Source organism: Leptonotus elevatus, chromosome 7 (genome assembly GCF_054856555.1).
Source record: "Leptonotus elevatus isolate MCC_2025b chromosome 7, RoL_Lele_1.0, whole genome shotgun sequence".
Classification (NCBI taxonomy): Eukaryota; Metazoa; Chordata; class Actinopteri; order Syngnathiformes; family Syngnathidae; genus Leptonotus; species Leptonotus elevatus.
Genome location: NC_141245.1, coordinates 20,166,133 through 20,182,208, shown reverse-complemented (window position 1 = coordinate 20,182,208; position 16,076 = coordinate 20,166,133). Strand labels below are relative to the sequence as shown.

General features: G+C 41.5%; 1 protein-coding gene across 2 annotated transcripts in view; it reads left to right on the top strand.

Annotated features, from left to right (window-relative positions):
* lrfn1 (leucine rich repeat and fibronectin type III domain containing 1) overlaps nucleotides 1-16,076 on the top strand; it is a 167,551-nt gene that overhangs the window by 13,016 nt on the left and 138,459 nt on the right. The window contains exon 1 of one of the 2 annotated variants that reach the window (XM_086081139.1): nucleotides 6,030-6,794. The exons of the other annotated variant lie outside the window; for it this stretch is intronic. The gene's annotated coding sequence lies outside the window, so the exon portion shown is untranslated. Of the gene's footprint in view, nucleotides 1-6,029; nucleotides 6,795-16,076 lie in introns of those variants that run through there. 2 annotated transcript variants of the gene reach the window in all.

Genomic DNA, 16,076 nt, shown 5'->3' with positions numbered 1-16,076 from the left:
CTTCACTGACACGCTGAACTGATGGAACATCGCATTATTGCTCCGCTGGGCTCGGCCCGGCCAGCAGAAATTGAGGAATTTCGCTGTCCTTAATGGAAATTGATTTGTGCAATTTGTTAAAAGTGTGACAAGGGCAACTGTGTTGTGCCAAAAAAAGCATCTGGAGGCGGATAGACACGAAACGCCCGTATTACGCCTGCACTTCAATTGAGCGACTTTGCGTGTCTAATACGTCGCGGGTCATTAAACACGCCCCCTACGAGGGTTTTAGTGGGCCCGGGGTTGGTGTGTATGGATCGCAGGGCAGAACTTCTCTCACGTTAGAGGCGTGATCGGGCCAGTTTCCTCATTAGAGCGGATAGAGCTCACTGACCTCATCTGCTATTAGGAAAATAGAAGAGACACATTCTTCTTGTAATTTACATAAATGAACAACTGGACATCTCTGACTTTATTTAATTATTGTTAAGTTGGGGATCAGACACCAGTCCCAGGAAGCACATATGATTTCTGGGGCTGGTGTGAGTCGTAATTTCATCACTTTGGCGAGCTGCAGCCAGTCAAGGCACACAATCACCCAATATGGCTGCTATCAATCACTTTGTACAGTGCATTACGGCGAGTGCAGGCCGATATAAATAGCTTTCTTGGCGCCTCGACTTCCGCTGCAATCAATATTCATCGCATGTGCGTCACGTGTACCCTAAGACATGCACACACAAATTGAAACTCTGCAGGTTGATGGTATTGAATCCTGATGCACTTCATTGGGATGCCAAATTATTAGGGCCGGGTTTAAAAAAAATATTGAATAATCGATATTGAATTGATTTGCGTTTTCGAGCCTGATATCGATTCATAAAACCATGAATCGGCTATTTTAGTATCTCTTTTCCTTTTTTTTTCAATTGAAATTTAATGATGAAAATATTTTTATCCCAGCCTTGTTGTTATCAATGTTTGTATAAAGTGATTATAAACTGCCTCCGCAAAATGTTTGTGGAGTTTGTATCATGTCCTTGTTATCTAAGAAGAATTGACGTTTCATAATTAACTCATTTGCTCCTAAAATCGTATAAATACATTCTATTTTAAATATTATCATGGTCCCAAAGACATAAGTTGTTTTTTTAATTAATTTTTTTATGCTAGAGCATACAGAAATGTTTGATGCAGCCTCTGAACTGAAGAGAAAGCCATTTTATCAGGGTTGTTTAATTAATTTCCGTTTAATTTATTTTCCCTGTCATTTAACTCATTCAAACCCCAAAACTTGTAAATATATTTTTTATAATGTGCCCTTTACTCCCAAAAACGTGTTTATACGTTTTTATGTTTTTTTTTTTTTTAGAGCAAAACAGAAGGCTATGATGCAGCTTCTGACACGAGGTGGCTTAAAGCAATGGTAGTTATTACAAAAACTGCAAGCAGTTGTTTTTTTTATGCTAGAGCATCCAGAAATCTTTGATGCAGCCTCTGATCTGAAGAGAAAGACACTTTATTAGGGTTGTTAAATTAATTTCCGTTTAATTCATTTTCCCTGTCATTTAACTAATTCAAACCCAAAAACATTGATAAAAAAACACATTTCCATTTACTCCCAAAAACGTATTTATACGTTTTTCATGTTGTTGAGGTTTTGGATGCAGATACGAAAAAAGTGGCTTAAAGCAATTGTAGTTATTACAAAAAACGGCCAGCAGGTGGCAGCAGAGTATAAGAGATCAACCCGGGCCATGTTGCAAAATGGCTTTTCCCCACGGTTTTAAACAGATTTGTGAATAATGATGAAACTTAGCTATATTCTAATGCTAATTGCTGCAAAACTGAAACAGGTAGAAATATACTTTTTTCCCCCTTCTTTTGATATGCTTATAGCAGTAGAACACAATATTCTGTGGGCTTTGCAAAATCAGTCAAAATCCAGTAAAACAGCCGGGAGCAAAAGGGGGTTGCTTCAGAAAAAAATTACTGGGAGTAGGTAGGTATATACAAGGTGTCTATTAGGGGTAAGGCATTTACAAGCAGAGAGGCCTGGAGCAGCATGAAGTCATATTAGTACATTGAGTGCACATTTGAGTGATCTAATAATAAGAATAAGGCTGTACAATAGAGAGCGTGATGACATATGTTATCTGATGAGAAACATTGACATGCAGAGCGTGTGTTTGCACCCTCCTCCTCAGAAATGAGCTGTTGTCACGTCCGAGCGATTTATTAGAAATACCCAGGAGGTGCTTGGCCCATTAAGGACTGCCCTTTAATTATAACAGGCCGCACAAAGACTCGCTCATCAGATAACGCTGACACCTGTCACGCCGCACCGGCGGCCAGATAGCAGCCGGCATGAAATTTACGGCAAATACAACAAGGCCTGAGGAAAAAGATATTCCTATAAAAGTTTACTGTGTCTACACTTATGCCGTTTAAGCATGTCAAGCTCGCCCGCGGAGCGCCGTAACTAGCGCCGATGCCGTAATTTCCCCGTGCTTTTATTTGTCGCCGTTCCCGCTTTATTGGGATCTGTTGTGCATCGTAATTTCATTCTAGTCACACCTGCGTAGACGTCCTTCCGTCACTAATTCATTTGGCGCGGCGTACGTTTGCCAGAAGTAAGTTGGAAGCGCACGTGTTCATATTCAAGTGTGATTTATTTTTTATCGGGATCTCAAAGTGTGGTACGAATACCACTGGTGTCACACGGGCTCCCTCTAGTGGGGTGCAAAGAAATTGCGGAATTCAATCTACAATTGAGGTACTTTTTGGTTGCATGTCCTAAATTTAAGAGTAATTAGATAATTTTTTCGGGAGTATTTTGTAGACTTTGAAAGTACTTATAGTGCTAAACTATATTGGCGAAGTTGTCCTTTGGGCATCCGTCGCAGGAAGATGGCGGCAAAACATGGCAGCTCTAGTAAGGTGAGACTACAGCTATGTAATATAATTAGTGATTACTAGACCTGCGATTATTTATTTATATATATGTTTATGCGCTGCATGTTTTTTTTTCATACTATGAAAAAGGTATTTACAATGAATAAATTATTAGTTCACCACTAGAAGGCGCTAGGCATTATTGACTGTTTCTTTACGAATAATGTATCCATTGTGAAGCGTCTTTGAGTGTCCAAAAAAAGCTCTATATAAATATGATCTATTATTATTATTAATATTATTATTATTATTAATATTAAGAGTGTTTAGGTAACGTTTACATAGTGTATTTCAGAAGATCCATATTTCTGTAAATTGAAGAGTATTTAGGTAACTTAGAATATTTCAGTAGATTTCCGAGTATTTAGGTGACTTTAAGGTAGTATTATAGTTTTAAAAAGTATTTATTTCATTAGTTGTTAAAGTATATGGATAACTTTTATTTAGTATTTAGTAGATTTTTGGGAGTACTTCTTAAAGCAACACTAAGGAACTTTCAGTTTGTGTTGATTATGGACAAAAGCGGTAATGTTATGCCTGAAAGAAGACCACATTTCCCATCAGGACAAGCGCATTGCAACGTTGACATTCAAATTGAGGGGGAAGTGACGTATGCCATAAAGCAGTCAGCACATTTGTAGTTTTTTGTGCGGCAGTGTTCCTACCATCCTCCTCAAAGTTGTTTAGTGCGATAAAAATGATACAGACCCCCTCAGGCCATGGCAAAGGTACCATTCAACTAGTTTTAAGTCGATGTTTCATCAAAAGAGTTATGAAAATATTTTATTAAGGTTGAAAAGTTCTTTAGTGCTATTTCAGTCCAAGACTATTTGGGTAACTTTTAGGGAGGATTATGTAGATTTTATGATTTAAGGGAGTCATTTATCTCAACGCTATATATAAATCAAACCTGCTGGAGGACCGGCAGATAGCAGGTGTTATGATTTGAAAATGACATTGTACCAAATTGCAATGAATTTGATTAACTGTTGATCCCAAGTCCTGTGTCACTGTGACACTTCATCGAAGGATACTTGCTGGGTTACATACTGTCCGGGTATGCTGGTGTACCCAATAAAGTGTCCATAATTGAAGAAGTCAGTCGCAAGTCCATTTTATGGATGAAGATTATCTTTTCAAATCATGTCAGCTCCCTTTTTGAACAGCAGCCTTGAGGAATAGCAGCTGTCACATTTTTTTCCGTTTGTTTTGCAAATCTGAGAGAGGATTATGCACGCGCTTGTGTTTGCTTGTTGTTGTTTTTCCATCTTTCCCTTCCAGTGGGTGGCTATTCATGTCTTTTGACTGAATCCGGGCCTCCCATTGATCAGGGCCAAGAGGAGTATGCGCGCTTGGCCCCAAAGCGAAGTGACGCACAAAGTGATGCGTGAAAAGATGTGGGTGGTCAGCTTTATGATGGTGGCCTTTTTTTTAAGATGGAATAACATGGGAAGCCATTACCAGCAACAATCCTCTTGATCCCCCTCCCTCGCTTCCTCTCAAGCCCCCCTGTCAGGCCTTTTAGCCCAGCCTTGAACATCCCAGTGGGCATCGGGAACATCTCACCATCCCCCCCTCTTCACGCCAGACAAGCTGCAGTGGCTCGACTTACAAATGTCTCACGTTACAAGCTAAGAGCTGGCGCTCAGTCGAATGTTTTTATTTTGATTCTTTTATTTAATTTGACTTCTGAATGAGCTTTGTCACTGAGAAGGAGTGGATGACGTCAATTAGTGGAGCCCAGCTTTCAAAGCAAACTTGGTGATGCAGCATTTAGCGTTATGCTGCACACAAATGGAATCAGATGCCAACAGAAGTCAAAACGACCCCCCCCCCCCCCCCCTAATCCACAATTAGAGAATTACACTTTTTTTTTGGGGTGCTTGAACAGATTAATCACATTCTCGTTCATATTTATGGGGAAAGTTGATTTGTTGCCCGGTTAAAATTATCCACAGCACACTACTTTATTTAATCAAAGGACACTTGAGACACTCAGCTTTGAAAAAATGCCAATATACTGTATAGGTCAGAGGTAACTACTAAGATTCCTAAAATGGAACTTGTCATGAGGGGCGTGACTAGACTAGTTGCCATGACTGGACAAGACGTGACAAGACTGGTCCCCATGACTGGAACAAGCGTGACGTGACCTGATTGGCCTTGACTTGCTGTGTAGTGGCGATGACTTGGCTGCGGCGATGACTTGGCTGTGATGAAGACGACTTGGCTTTGACACACGAACTTCCACACATAACGTAGACAATGCACAAACACTGACTGAACAAACCCCGCAAACTAAATACACCTTTGCCAATTACTTGACATAACACACCTGGGGTAAGACACAAGGTGGTTACACATAACAAGACGAGGGGAAAGACAAGGAACACAAAACACTGAACACAGACAAAAAGGAACATGAACACCTAAAATCAAACACAAATCCAACCCCACGGAACCGAAACATGACAAAACTAACTTGATACAGAAGAAATTCTTCATTATTTCCAATTCAAGACGTTTAACTTCAAGCTTGACGTTATGACCTCATGTGAACCGACGATGCATATTTAAAGAAGAAATTAAAGTTCATATCAATTAAGCCATAAATCACAGGTTTCAAACTCAAGGCCTGAGGGCCAGATCCTGCCCGTCACATCGTTTTATGTGGCCTGCGAAGGCAAATCATATGTGTTGACTTCAATAGCAAAAATTGCAAATTGTCTTTACAGATTGAAAGCATTTTTTTTATATATATATTTTTTAAATCTCCCTTTCAAAAGAAATTGAAAAGTATAGATGAGCGAGCGCCACTGCCACCTACTGTAGTGGAAGTGCAATTACACTTTGCCTTTCATAATGATGGCAACAGTTCGACTTTGAGGCATTATTACTAATTTGTGTCGCTCTTCCACTTTCCGCCTTATTTTGGATGAAGTTCCAATTATCATCACTCCAACTGCTGCACTGTGCATGAAGGCACCAACAACTGCGTCCACCGGACACTTTCCTCCCACCCTCCGCCTCTTCCTCTCACTCCTCCTCCTCCTCCTCCTCCTCCTCTTCTTCCTCCCCCTCCAGACATGATGGCGTGACAGCAGCTCCCCATTCTCGCAGGTGTACACACAAGGAGCATTCTTGTGCGCGCGGAACGATTCGCCTGGGATGCTGTGAGCTACCCGGCGATCATCATCATCATCATCATCCTCTTCTTCATCCTCCTGGTGCACGGAGCACGCTGGCTGGGTGATTTTTGTGCAAAACTCGCTGCGCGCACGGCCACGCGGAATATCAAGGAAGAGAGAGAGAGAGTGCTGAGAGCGGAAAAACACGGAGGCACCAAAAACCTTGGGCGGGATTCCATCATGGTTGCGCAAAGGAGAAGTTAGACTCAAACACTGACTGCGCCCTGGTTGCTTCATTTGCCTCTTTTGCAGTTTTTTCAAAGCAGATTTTTGAGCTTTCCTTCCGGATTTCTCTCTTTTTTTTTGCCCCCCTTAAGCACGTGTGGGATTTATCTGGAGATAACGAAAGCAAAGCGCGTGCGTGGGGAGCAAGCGTGATGCGCATTGGTCCTTGAACGCACCTCGAAAGGACTCTGGGGCGCTTTTTGGTGTCGCTAATCCTCCAGAGGTTGGATTTGAATGCCCCCCCCCCCCCACCTATTTTGTCCAGACTCTTATGTGACACTCGGTCACGTCTCTTTTTGGATCATTTGATCAGCTTCCATCCCTCCACCAGCACGCGTCAATTTGGAATACATTAACTGACCGACGCGAATCGCCCCCCCCCCCCCCCCAAAGTGGAGGCAGCGCGGGTGGGGAATCATGTGCAACTCTTCATTAGTGTCACTTTTGGTAAGTGAGAGCAAACGCACACGTACGCGTGGGTCGAGGAGGGAACTCATCAGTGATGCGACGCATAGATTGTGCAGGCGACATTTTCAGCATATGCACCTGAGCGTGTTTTGTCTTTGACTTGTGCTATGAAGCCATCACGAGGCATCAAGACGTCTATTGATGCTGTTGCTTATACGCTCTGTTATAGCCAAGGTCCGCCGGGCCCCGACACTTGAAGGTCTGCACCACGAGGAGGGCTTAATGCACTCAAATGGCACCTGCATATGCACATGGCTTCCTGTGGAATGAAGGGGTTTTTTTGCCAGGCGTGTCTGCTGAAAATCTTAGAAATCATCCCAAGTGGTGCACTGGCTAAAGGGAGCAAGCTGTGCGGTTTTTTTTTGTATTTATAGATTACTCGTCCACATGTAAAATCACTATCATCCATGTTAGTGATGTGAAATTCTTCTGGCAAGTTTGACCCCGTCCAATTGCGGCATCTCAGGGACAACAGAGGTCAGTGTCTGATCTGGGTAAATATCTCTCCATCACTCCAAGATGTCAGAAGTGGTTGGAAGCAGCGGCGGCGAGGTTCTAAATCTATAAGAGCCAGGCGGGGTTAGATGTCAATAAGCTTACAAGTCAGTGGAGCGGGTGCCGCTGAGAATTAGCCGTATTCCGAGACCACTCCAGGTGGGAGTGGAGGATGTGGCGTTGTTAGGCACCGGCCGGCTGCGTTGGGTTGGCTCCATCGGAGGAAAAAAAAAAAAAAAAAAAAGGGAAGGACGCGATGATGACAGCGGCATGTGGAGGAAGCATCGTCCGAAAGGACGGCGTGTTCCTATGGCAGCTGTCGCCTGGAATTATGCAGGAAGGTGAAAAATGAAAGTTGTCATAAGCTCTTGGCACAATTCCGTCTTCTGACGCACGCCTCTTATGGCCGCCAGCTATCAAATATACATTAGATGTCAACAAGCCGCAAAGGTTGAGACTTGAAGACGAATGTAGAGCCGCACTTGCTTGAATGTTTGATGGGAATATCAATTGAAAATCATGTCTCCGGTTGAAGATGATTTCAACTTAACATGACATTCAGGGCAGCAAGGTGGCTTAGTGTTTAGCGTGTCAGCCTCGCAGTCCTGAGGTTCAGGATCAAGTTCTCTCCCATGTATTAGATTCACTGACTATACTGAAAACAATCCAAGTACAATTTAACCACCCCAACCCCCAAAATGCTTAAGATCTATTGATTATTCAATTTATTAATCAACTAATTGGAGCATTTTCCCTCAAATTATTGTTTATTAACCTGTGTTTATTGCGTACTTTATATTCATATAGTGATAAAAAAAAGGGATTGATGTTGTACTATGTCATTGTTTTCCAAAGTAAAAACAGATGTTTGCAAATGTCATATTTTGATTAAACACAGAAGATAATCAGTCTTCGTTAGTTATAGACTACAGAAATCAGTGAACAATTACTGCTGATATGCTGGAATCAGAACATTTGGACAATTTAAAAAAAAAAAAAATGGCTCCAAACGATTCTTTGATTATTACAATAGGTGTCGATTAATCTATTAATTTTGACAGCTCAAGATGATCACGTCGACATATTTCCTTGACACCAACTACTACTTTCCGGTGGTTTTGGCGCCACCGTGTGGCATCTTACAGATTCGCGCCGAAATCAAATAACTGAGACAGTGGTTCTTAACCTTGTTGGAGGTAGGCCTACTGAACCCCACCATTTTTTTTTTTTTACACGCATTTAGTGAAACCTTCTTTATTGAAAAATAATGATGGAACCCAAGTTAAGAACCGCATAAAAATGCGGCTAAATCCTGAATAGCGAACTGCAAATAGACTGGAGTTCACTGTACTCTAAATTGACCATGTGAGTGTTAAATAGTTGTTTGTCTGTGTGTTCCCTGCAATTAACTGGCGACCAATTTGGAGTGTGAAGTGCTGCTGAATTTAGTCTTCATTAATCCAAACATCTTTATTTGTGTGTGTGCGCGTGTAATATGCGAGGAAGCCACAGTGCTTGGAGAAAAGCCTTGCAAACATGAAGATGATACCAACAAATCTCAGTAGTGTGAGGTAGGCGTTGGCAGACGAGTCGGCGCACAGACTTAACCACTTTTTTCACTCGTGGGGGCAGCACTTCATCACCAAGCTGCCAACTTTGGCTAGCCTTGCTTCCGCGTAGCCGTCTGGAAATGGAGGATCTTTGCACAGTCGAGCTGCCAAGTCATTGGCAGAGAGATACTTGAGTGTGGGGGCGGTTTTATGTAAAGGAGTTGAATTGAGGCCACAATTTGGCCAAATCAGAACGGCGTGCTATACCAAAACGAGGTTCTCTCTCTTTTTTTTTTTTTCTCAAATTGCAGCCTTTGAGATCGAAAATTGCATTCTACCACATTGTGATGTCGTTTTGAATATAATCAATTATTCAGCCGTAGTTTTTTTATTTTTATGTCTGGATATGTAACATACTTAAACGGTCCCGGGAGGTCGATAGAGTTTAGCTCTCTGTGAGCCTTGTAGTGTATTTAATCACAGTTAGCATTAGCATACGCCAGAGACATCCTTGTCAAGCGCGGCTGACGTCGTCCGCTCAGTGTGTTGCGGGATGTTACAGCAGAAGCTCCCAGCACTTCCTGTCATGTGTCGGCCTAATGCAATCGGGCAGGACCCTCGTTTATCAATTCCACGCGATCTAGCTAAGCGTCCGGGCAAAACGTCTCGGTATTGTTCCGAATGTGTCGTTGACAGCCAGGCATATATGTACGAAAAGAGGTTGCCACTTTCGAGGCTTTATATTGGCCGCGGGGGGACGAGATTAATGGCTTCTCTCACTTGCCGTTCTGTTGCATTGTGTTACAGCAGCTGCCCGTGGCGCGGGTGTCATGTGTTGGCCTTATGAAATCGGGAGACCAGATGAGGGTTATCAGACACTGCAGGAATGAGAGTGCGGCGCTGGCTGCCGGCTATTGATCTGCCAGTAGAGAAAGATTTCGCAAGACAATGTAGAAACTTGCCTTTGTGCTCATTGTGCAGCCGGGGACGTTTGATGTCGCTTTACTTGCGCACATACATTTCCTCACGTAGAGAATGGTTTTGGGGATAGTTTAATCCCCAGGCACCGTTTAACGAGCACAATTAAGGAATTTACGGTTCACTATCAACATTCTCCATTGTTTTCCTTGACTGTGGTATAAATATTATGTCTACATACAATACAATCATCAAAAAGTCATATTTCATCCATCAATATGTTTTCCCGTACACCTGTTCTCACAGCTGTAACGTATCACAATTGACTTTTGGGTTAGAGGCAGCATATTACTGGACTGGTCACCAGCCAATGGCAGAGTGAGATCTCAAATGGATTTTTTTTGATACTTTGAGAAAACAAACAGCTTGGTTTTCAGTATCACGAAAAGTATAAAAAATTAATAAAACGCTGAATCGTAACATTTTTGCACCACCCTGATATGTTATTGCACAACCACTGAGAGAGCTTAGCATATGTCGATATTTTATTGATCCCAAAGAAAAAGTGAAAACTAAAAGCCGACAACAAATTTCTTCAATTTATTAAATAGGATTTTTGAAAGTAAGGCATGTGACGACACATTTACACATTTGCTCACCTGGACCAGTGTTATAATAGTTTGGGATTTTTTTTTATTATAGGTAGTTTTTATTTCATTTTTGAGTTTTATTTCATTTTAATTAATTTAGTTTAAAATACTTTTCAGAGCAGGTTTGTATTTTTTTCAAAAATTCTTTATTTTTGTTTAGTTTACTAGTTTTAGTATTCGTTTTTTTGTTTGTTTGTTTATTTTTGTATTTTGGCTCGTTATAGATGTACAGTACAGCAACAGCGAAATAAATACACTTAAAATGAGCTTCAAAAGCTCATGTATGATATTATTTGACAAAAGCAAAAATAAGGCTATTTTCTCTGTAATTATAAATTCAGTTAGTTTTATAAAAATAAGATGTGGTTTCATTTATTCATTTATTTTTTATTCCATTCACGAAAATTTCATTTCAATTTTAGCTATTTCTCAGAACGGGCGAGTACAGAGCACTTAACACGCAATGGTAGCATTATCGTTATACCCTCTCGGTTTTTGGTCTGTTTGGCCCGCTTAAAAATGGAAAACTTTTTTCCTAGTTGACAAACCATGAGGCGAGGGTATTAATAAGTGTTCACAATGCTGGCGTAAAGACCGGGACCTTTACCTGCCGGGCCTGGGGTTCTGGGGTACCGCCCGTCCCCCGGTGCTCCCTCCTTTCCTTCCCTCCCCAGTGTTCTAAGCGGCTGAAGGTGGGGTTGGCGCGGTGACCCCTTGGCGCCGCTTACAGACGCATTTACACGAGGGCAGAAATATGAATTACATATATATGTATGGATCCAAGCAATGAAAAAGTCACTTTCTATCACAGGTATATAAAGACATGGTTGTGCAGTACTCGGAAGGAGCCTGCAGAGGCGCTGTTGAGTCCATCTCAACGACAGGGAAGTGGGGAGTCGTACCTATGTGCCGGATTTAGCACAAAAACAAAGTGAAGAAGATCATTGGCTTTGTTCTGATACAAAATGTAACTTGAAAACGTCTTGTTTTGAATTCAAGTGCAGAAAACAACGGGAGATTAGCGAATGTCACGCTGCTAACTATGGCAGTTTTGGAGGATGCCAGCAGAGGGAAAAAAAGGGAGCAAAATAAGCGGCAATTAAGTCGACGCAATCAGATAGCTGGTCCAACATCCCGTAGGCGAGGCAACTTTTTTTTGCGACGCTCCAGTTTCATGGAAAAAGTTGCAGAATGTTCTAATTACGATGAGTCACAAGACCAAAGGAGTCAACCTTGCAAAGAAGTTGCCGTGACAAATGGAAAAACGAATCATCAAAATAGTGCCTTCAAAGTGGCAACCAGGCGAATTGAATTTAGGTCTCAAGGCTGTTGGTATGAAGTTGAAGTGGAAAATGAAATGTATGGACTGAAAGGTAAGCAGTGCGAAATGCCAGGGTCGTTTGCTTCAATGATATAAAAGATTTCAGGATAAGGTGCCGTTTTCTACATACAGTAAATGAGCTGTTTGAATGTGTGAACGGTGATTGCAAATATTTCTTTTTAGTGGTGGAAGTGATGGAGTCAGTAAGAGTGATATTATCTGGCCTTTTCATTACATTTTAAGTAATTGAGTTACTGCTATTTTATTCAATATCACTTTTAACTGGAGAAATCTGAAGCTGAATGTTCAGATAGTGAGCAATGTGAGATGGAATCAACAGTCCCTTTGCTGGCTGCAACCAAGTAATGCGCTCCGTTTTGTCTCAATTGCTTTGGGACACGATTAATCAGAAATCACTTCCACAAAATTGAAGGTTGTCAGTTCACTGACACCGCGCAACAGTCGGGAGATGTTCGCCTCAGGCTTGCCTCGGTTTTGTCCTGTTTCCCTCACACCCCAAAAACGTGTGTGAACTTATTGCAGAGAGCAAAAAATTACTTTGTTTTGAACAGGCTGTTCCTATAAAAAAAAAAAAAAAAAATCTTCAAACGGCATCAAATCCATGAATGCAAAAACAAGGCCTTAAAATCTTTCAAAAGTCTTAAAAATGTGAACACATAAGTAGGATTTAATGATTGTATATCGTCAAATCTGAAAATAAATGAACATTCTTAAGTCATTCACTTCCAGCCATTTTCACTGAAGCAACCCCCTTCGCTCCCGGCTGTTTAACTGGATTTTGACTGATTTTGCAAGGCCCACAGAATATTGTGTTCTATTGCTATAAAAACATGGAACCTATCAAGATTAGAGTCTCTTCTTTCATCAGAAAAAAAATAATATTTGTATCTGTTTCTGTTTTGCAGCAATTAGCATTAGAATATAGCTAATTTCATCATTATTCACAAATCTGCTGAAAACACTGTGGGAAAAACAGCTTGTTGCAACATGGCTCTGGTTGATCTCTTATACTCTGATGCCAACTGCTGGCCGTTTTTGTAATAACTACCATTGCTTTTAAGCAATCTCTTCAGAGATGTATCAAGGCCTTCTGTACACTCTAGCATAAAAACAAACAAACATAAAAACGTATATATACGTTTTTGGGACCATGACAATACTTAAAATATAATTTTTAAATATGTTTTGGGGAGCAAATGAGTTAAAAATGTGAACACATAAGTAGGATTTAATGATTGTAAATAGTCAAATCTAAAAATAAATGAACATCCTTAAAAAATACAGAATTGCTATCGTGGTAAATAAACACAATCAAAAAGTGAACCCCCCCCCCCCGCAATTTATCAATTAAATCAGTATCAATTAAATGTAAATGGAACATTAAATTTTTTCTGATTGCAACTTGGACTGTTGTGGTTGTCTTAGAATGATGATGACGATGATGATGATGATGGATGATCATGGTTTGGAGCTGAAACGGTTGACTTTTCCGGATCAACCGAGACTGGTTGCATCAACTTGATGTAGCCGTCTTATTAGCTTGTCTTAAGCCATAGGAACCCTATTGAACTTGGTTAACGATTTAAAAAGTTAGATTTTGCTGAATGGGCCAATCATTTAGAAGATCCAGACCCACGGAGTTCTGAGGTTTGGGGTTTGAATCTTGGCTCTGGTATTACTATGTTGATCAGATGAAGAGAATTCAGAGTAGCATGGGCAGAATATTCAAACTCCACACAGAAAGTCCATAGCACGCACTTGAACCCGCATTCTCAGAAGTCTGAAGCAGATGTGTTCACTACTTGGCCACTGTTCACAAAATCCATCCGTCTGAACCAGGCTTCTGAGGAAGCTGGTCCGTTAATTTTCCACCATCCTTAAACAGAAGTAGGGCTGTCCGTTGAGCGGCGTTCTAAATAAAGTGCAGTATTTACCCCGTGCAACTGGAGGCGCCATTAAAATCATTTGATCAAGCACAAGGGCGACGCTCGTGCACATGTCCAGTCGATTAAACAAAGCCGAACGGGAGAGAAGCAGAGTAAAGCCTCTTCTCCACGTGTAATATTCGCTCCATGGTTGGGGCGCATGTGTGAATGAAAGTGTCATTTAGTGCCACACCGAGCGCGAGCACGTGCCGATTCAGCCAGTGACCGATAAACGAGGTGAGCAGTGCTCCGAAAGCGAGCCGCTTGGCGTGACGAGTGTCACATGTCAAACGGAGCCGTGAGGGTGTGACCGGAAATGGAGAAGAAAGAAAGCGATAGTGGGAGTTTGTGTGTGTGTGTGTGGGGGGGGGGGGGGGGGGGTTGTGAAGCTGCCTCCAAGAGGAATGCAGATTGACATCAAGGAGGCGATGGGGCCTAATGCTTTGAGGGATGATATTGAGCATCAAGCTGTGCTCAGTGAGCGGCCGTCCTAATCCGGACATATAATATCATTAAAGCTGTCCACTGCCGCTTGAGGCCTGACACATATATTCAATTTCGAGAATGCATGATGCAAAGCATATGGAGAAAGTCCAACAGTGCCCGCCCTTTACTCCAGAGCTTCCCGAACAGCGGGAGGTGGACTCAGCAAGGGAATTTGTAGCTTCAATACCACCATATTATTTGTATTTTTGGCCATTTTTATCTTTACTCCCCTACACTTTGATACAATTGCCATTATTACTGAATCGCGGAGCTGTCTGTAACACTAACTGCTGACCAGGGTTATAATAGTTTAGGATTTTTCATTATAGTGACTTTTTATTCCATTTTGACTTTTTTTTTTTGTATGTTTTTTTTTTAAATTGAATTATTTATTTATTTATGTTTTAAATGTGGGGTATTTGCCAAGTACAAGGTAAAAAAAAAAGAAGAGTTGACAACTTTAAAAAAATGATCAATGACGTCATCGATTAATCGACTATCATCACCTTAGCATTAAATACAAAAATGAAGGATGTTATACCTACATAAACTTGTTACTAGTTGCTAGTATTTTTTTTATTTACTACCGCTACCGTTCCCTTTCTAAACTCTGCTGTGCCGAGTTACTAAGTGTGTGAGCAGACAAGAAAGCGACAGTGTGTTTAGTGCTATTAAATTTGCAGAGGCGAGCAGCCTACGGGCCCTCCGCCGTTGACCTGGAGGTGACATTGATTTAAATCATGCTTTCAACAGCCGTATTTGGTCTTATTGATCAATATCTCCCCACCAGAAAAGCATTTCCTTTTGGCCGTCTTGAGAAAGCCAATTAGGCTCTCGGTAAGAATTTGAAATGCATGCAGCGCCATTAAATAATGCATAAGGACAATAAATATGACTGTATAGCGCTTCCACAAGTGCAGGTCAGGCGAGTTCTATTGTACACGTCTAATCTGAGAGCCGGTGGACAAATGCGAAGCGTTTAATGCACTCGTCATCCTCGCGAAGGGGCATTAGGAAGGAGATAATGCCTCTGCGAATTCACTCAACTTCATATGCCACTGTGATGAGCTATCATTGGGCCCCTCGCGTATTGATTTATTTGCCAGAGAGAGCTCGTGCACGTGCTGTTCATCAGACCTCCTCATTCTCGGCCTCATTGGAGATGTTGAACTCTGCGGCGTATTAAAAGGCTGCCAGACAGCGGAAGCACTTAACTATTCCGGTGAAGCGAAGAGTGGCGAGCGTCAACTTTCTCTGTTTGCTTCAAAGTCGTTCGCTTTAATACCGACGCATGCATAATGTAGCACCACCTTGCAAACTTGAAGGGGGGGGGGGGGGGTGGGGGGGGGGCTGTGAAAGTCTCACTACGGACTTTATTTTTAGCTTCTACATACAGTTTATTGTCAGAGGGCGTTAAAGTGGAATCACAATGGCGCGGTTGGATTTCTGTTACCAGCCAAGAAAATTGGAAGATACTTGAAGCCTGTAGGCTGTTTCTTTAATGGATGTGTCTTTGATTTAGCATGTTAGCAGTTAGCAGCAGCCTAGATGTCCCATTGGGAACCGCGATAATGTGCTTGAGTCATTCTTTAAAAGGGCACTGCTTTTTTCTGTTGCAGCCTTCTAACTTCCTAAAAAACTCTTAATTATCAACAAATGAGTTTTTTCCCCCTCCGTTTTGTTTGTGATGCTTTATCACTCAGCTAATCCATACTTACTTCCTATTAACATTGTTGTGATGAACTCATTTGCTCCCAAAAACGTATAAAAAAAGTTATATTTTAAATATTGCCAGAGTCCCAAAAACATTTATACATGTTTTTGTTTTTTTATGCTAGAGCATACAGAAGGCTTTGATGCAGCCTCTGAACTGAATAGAATGCTTAAAACAATCG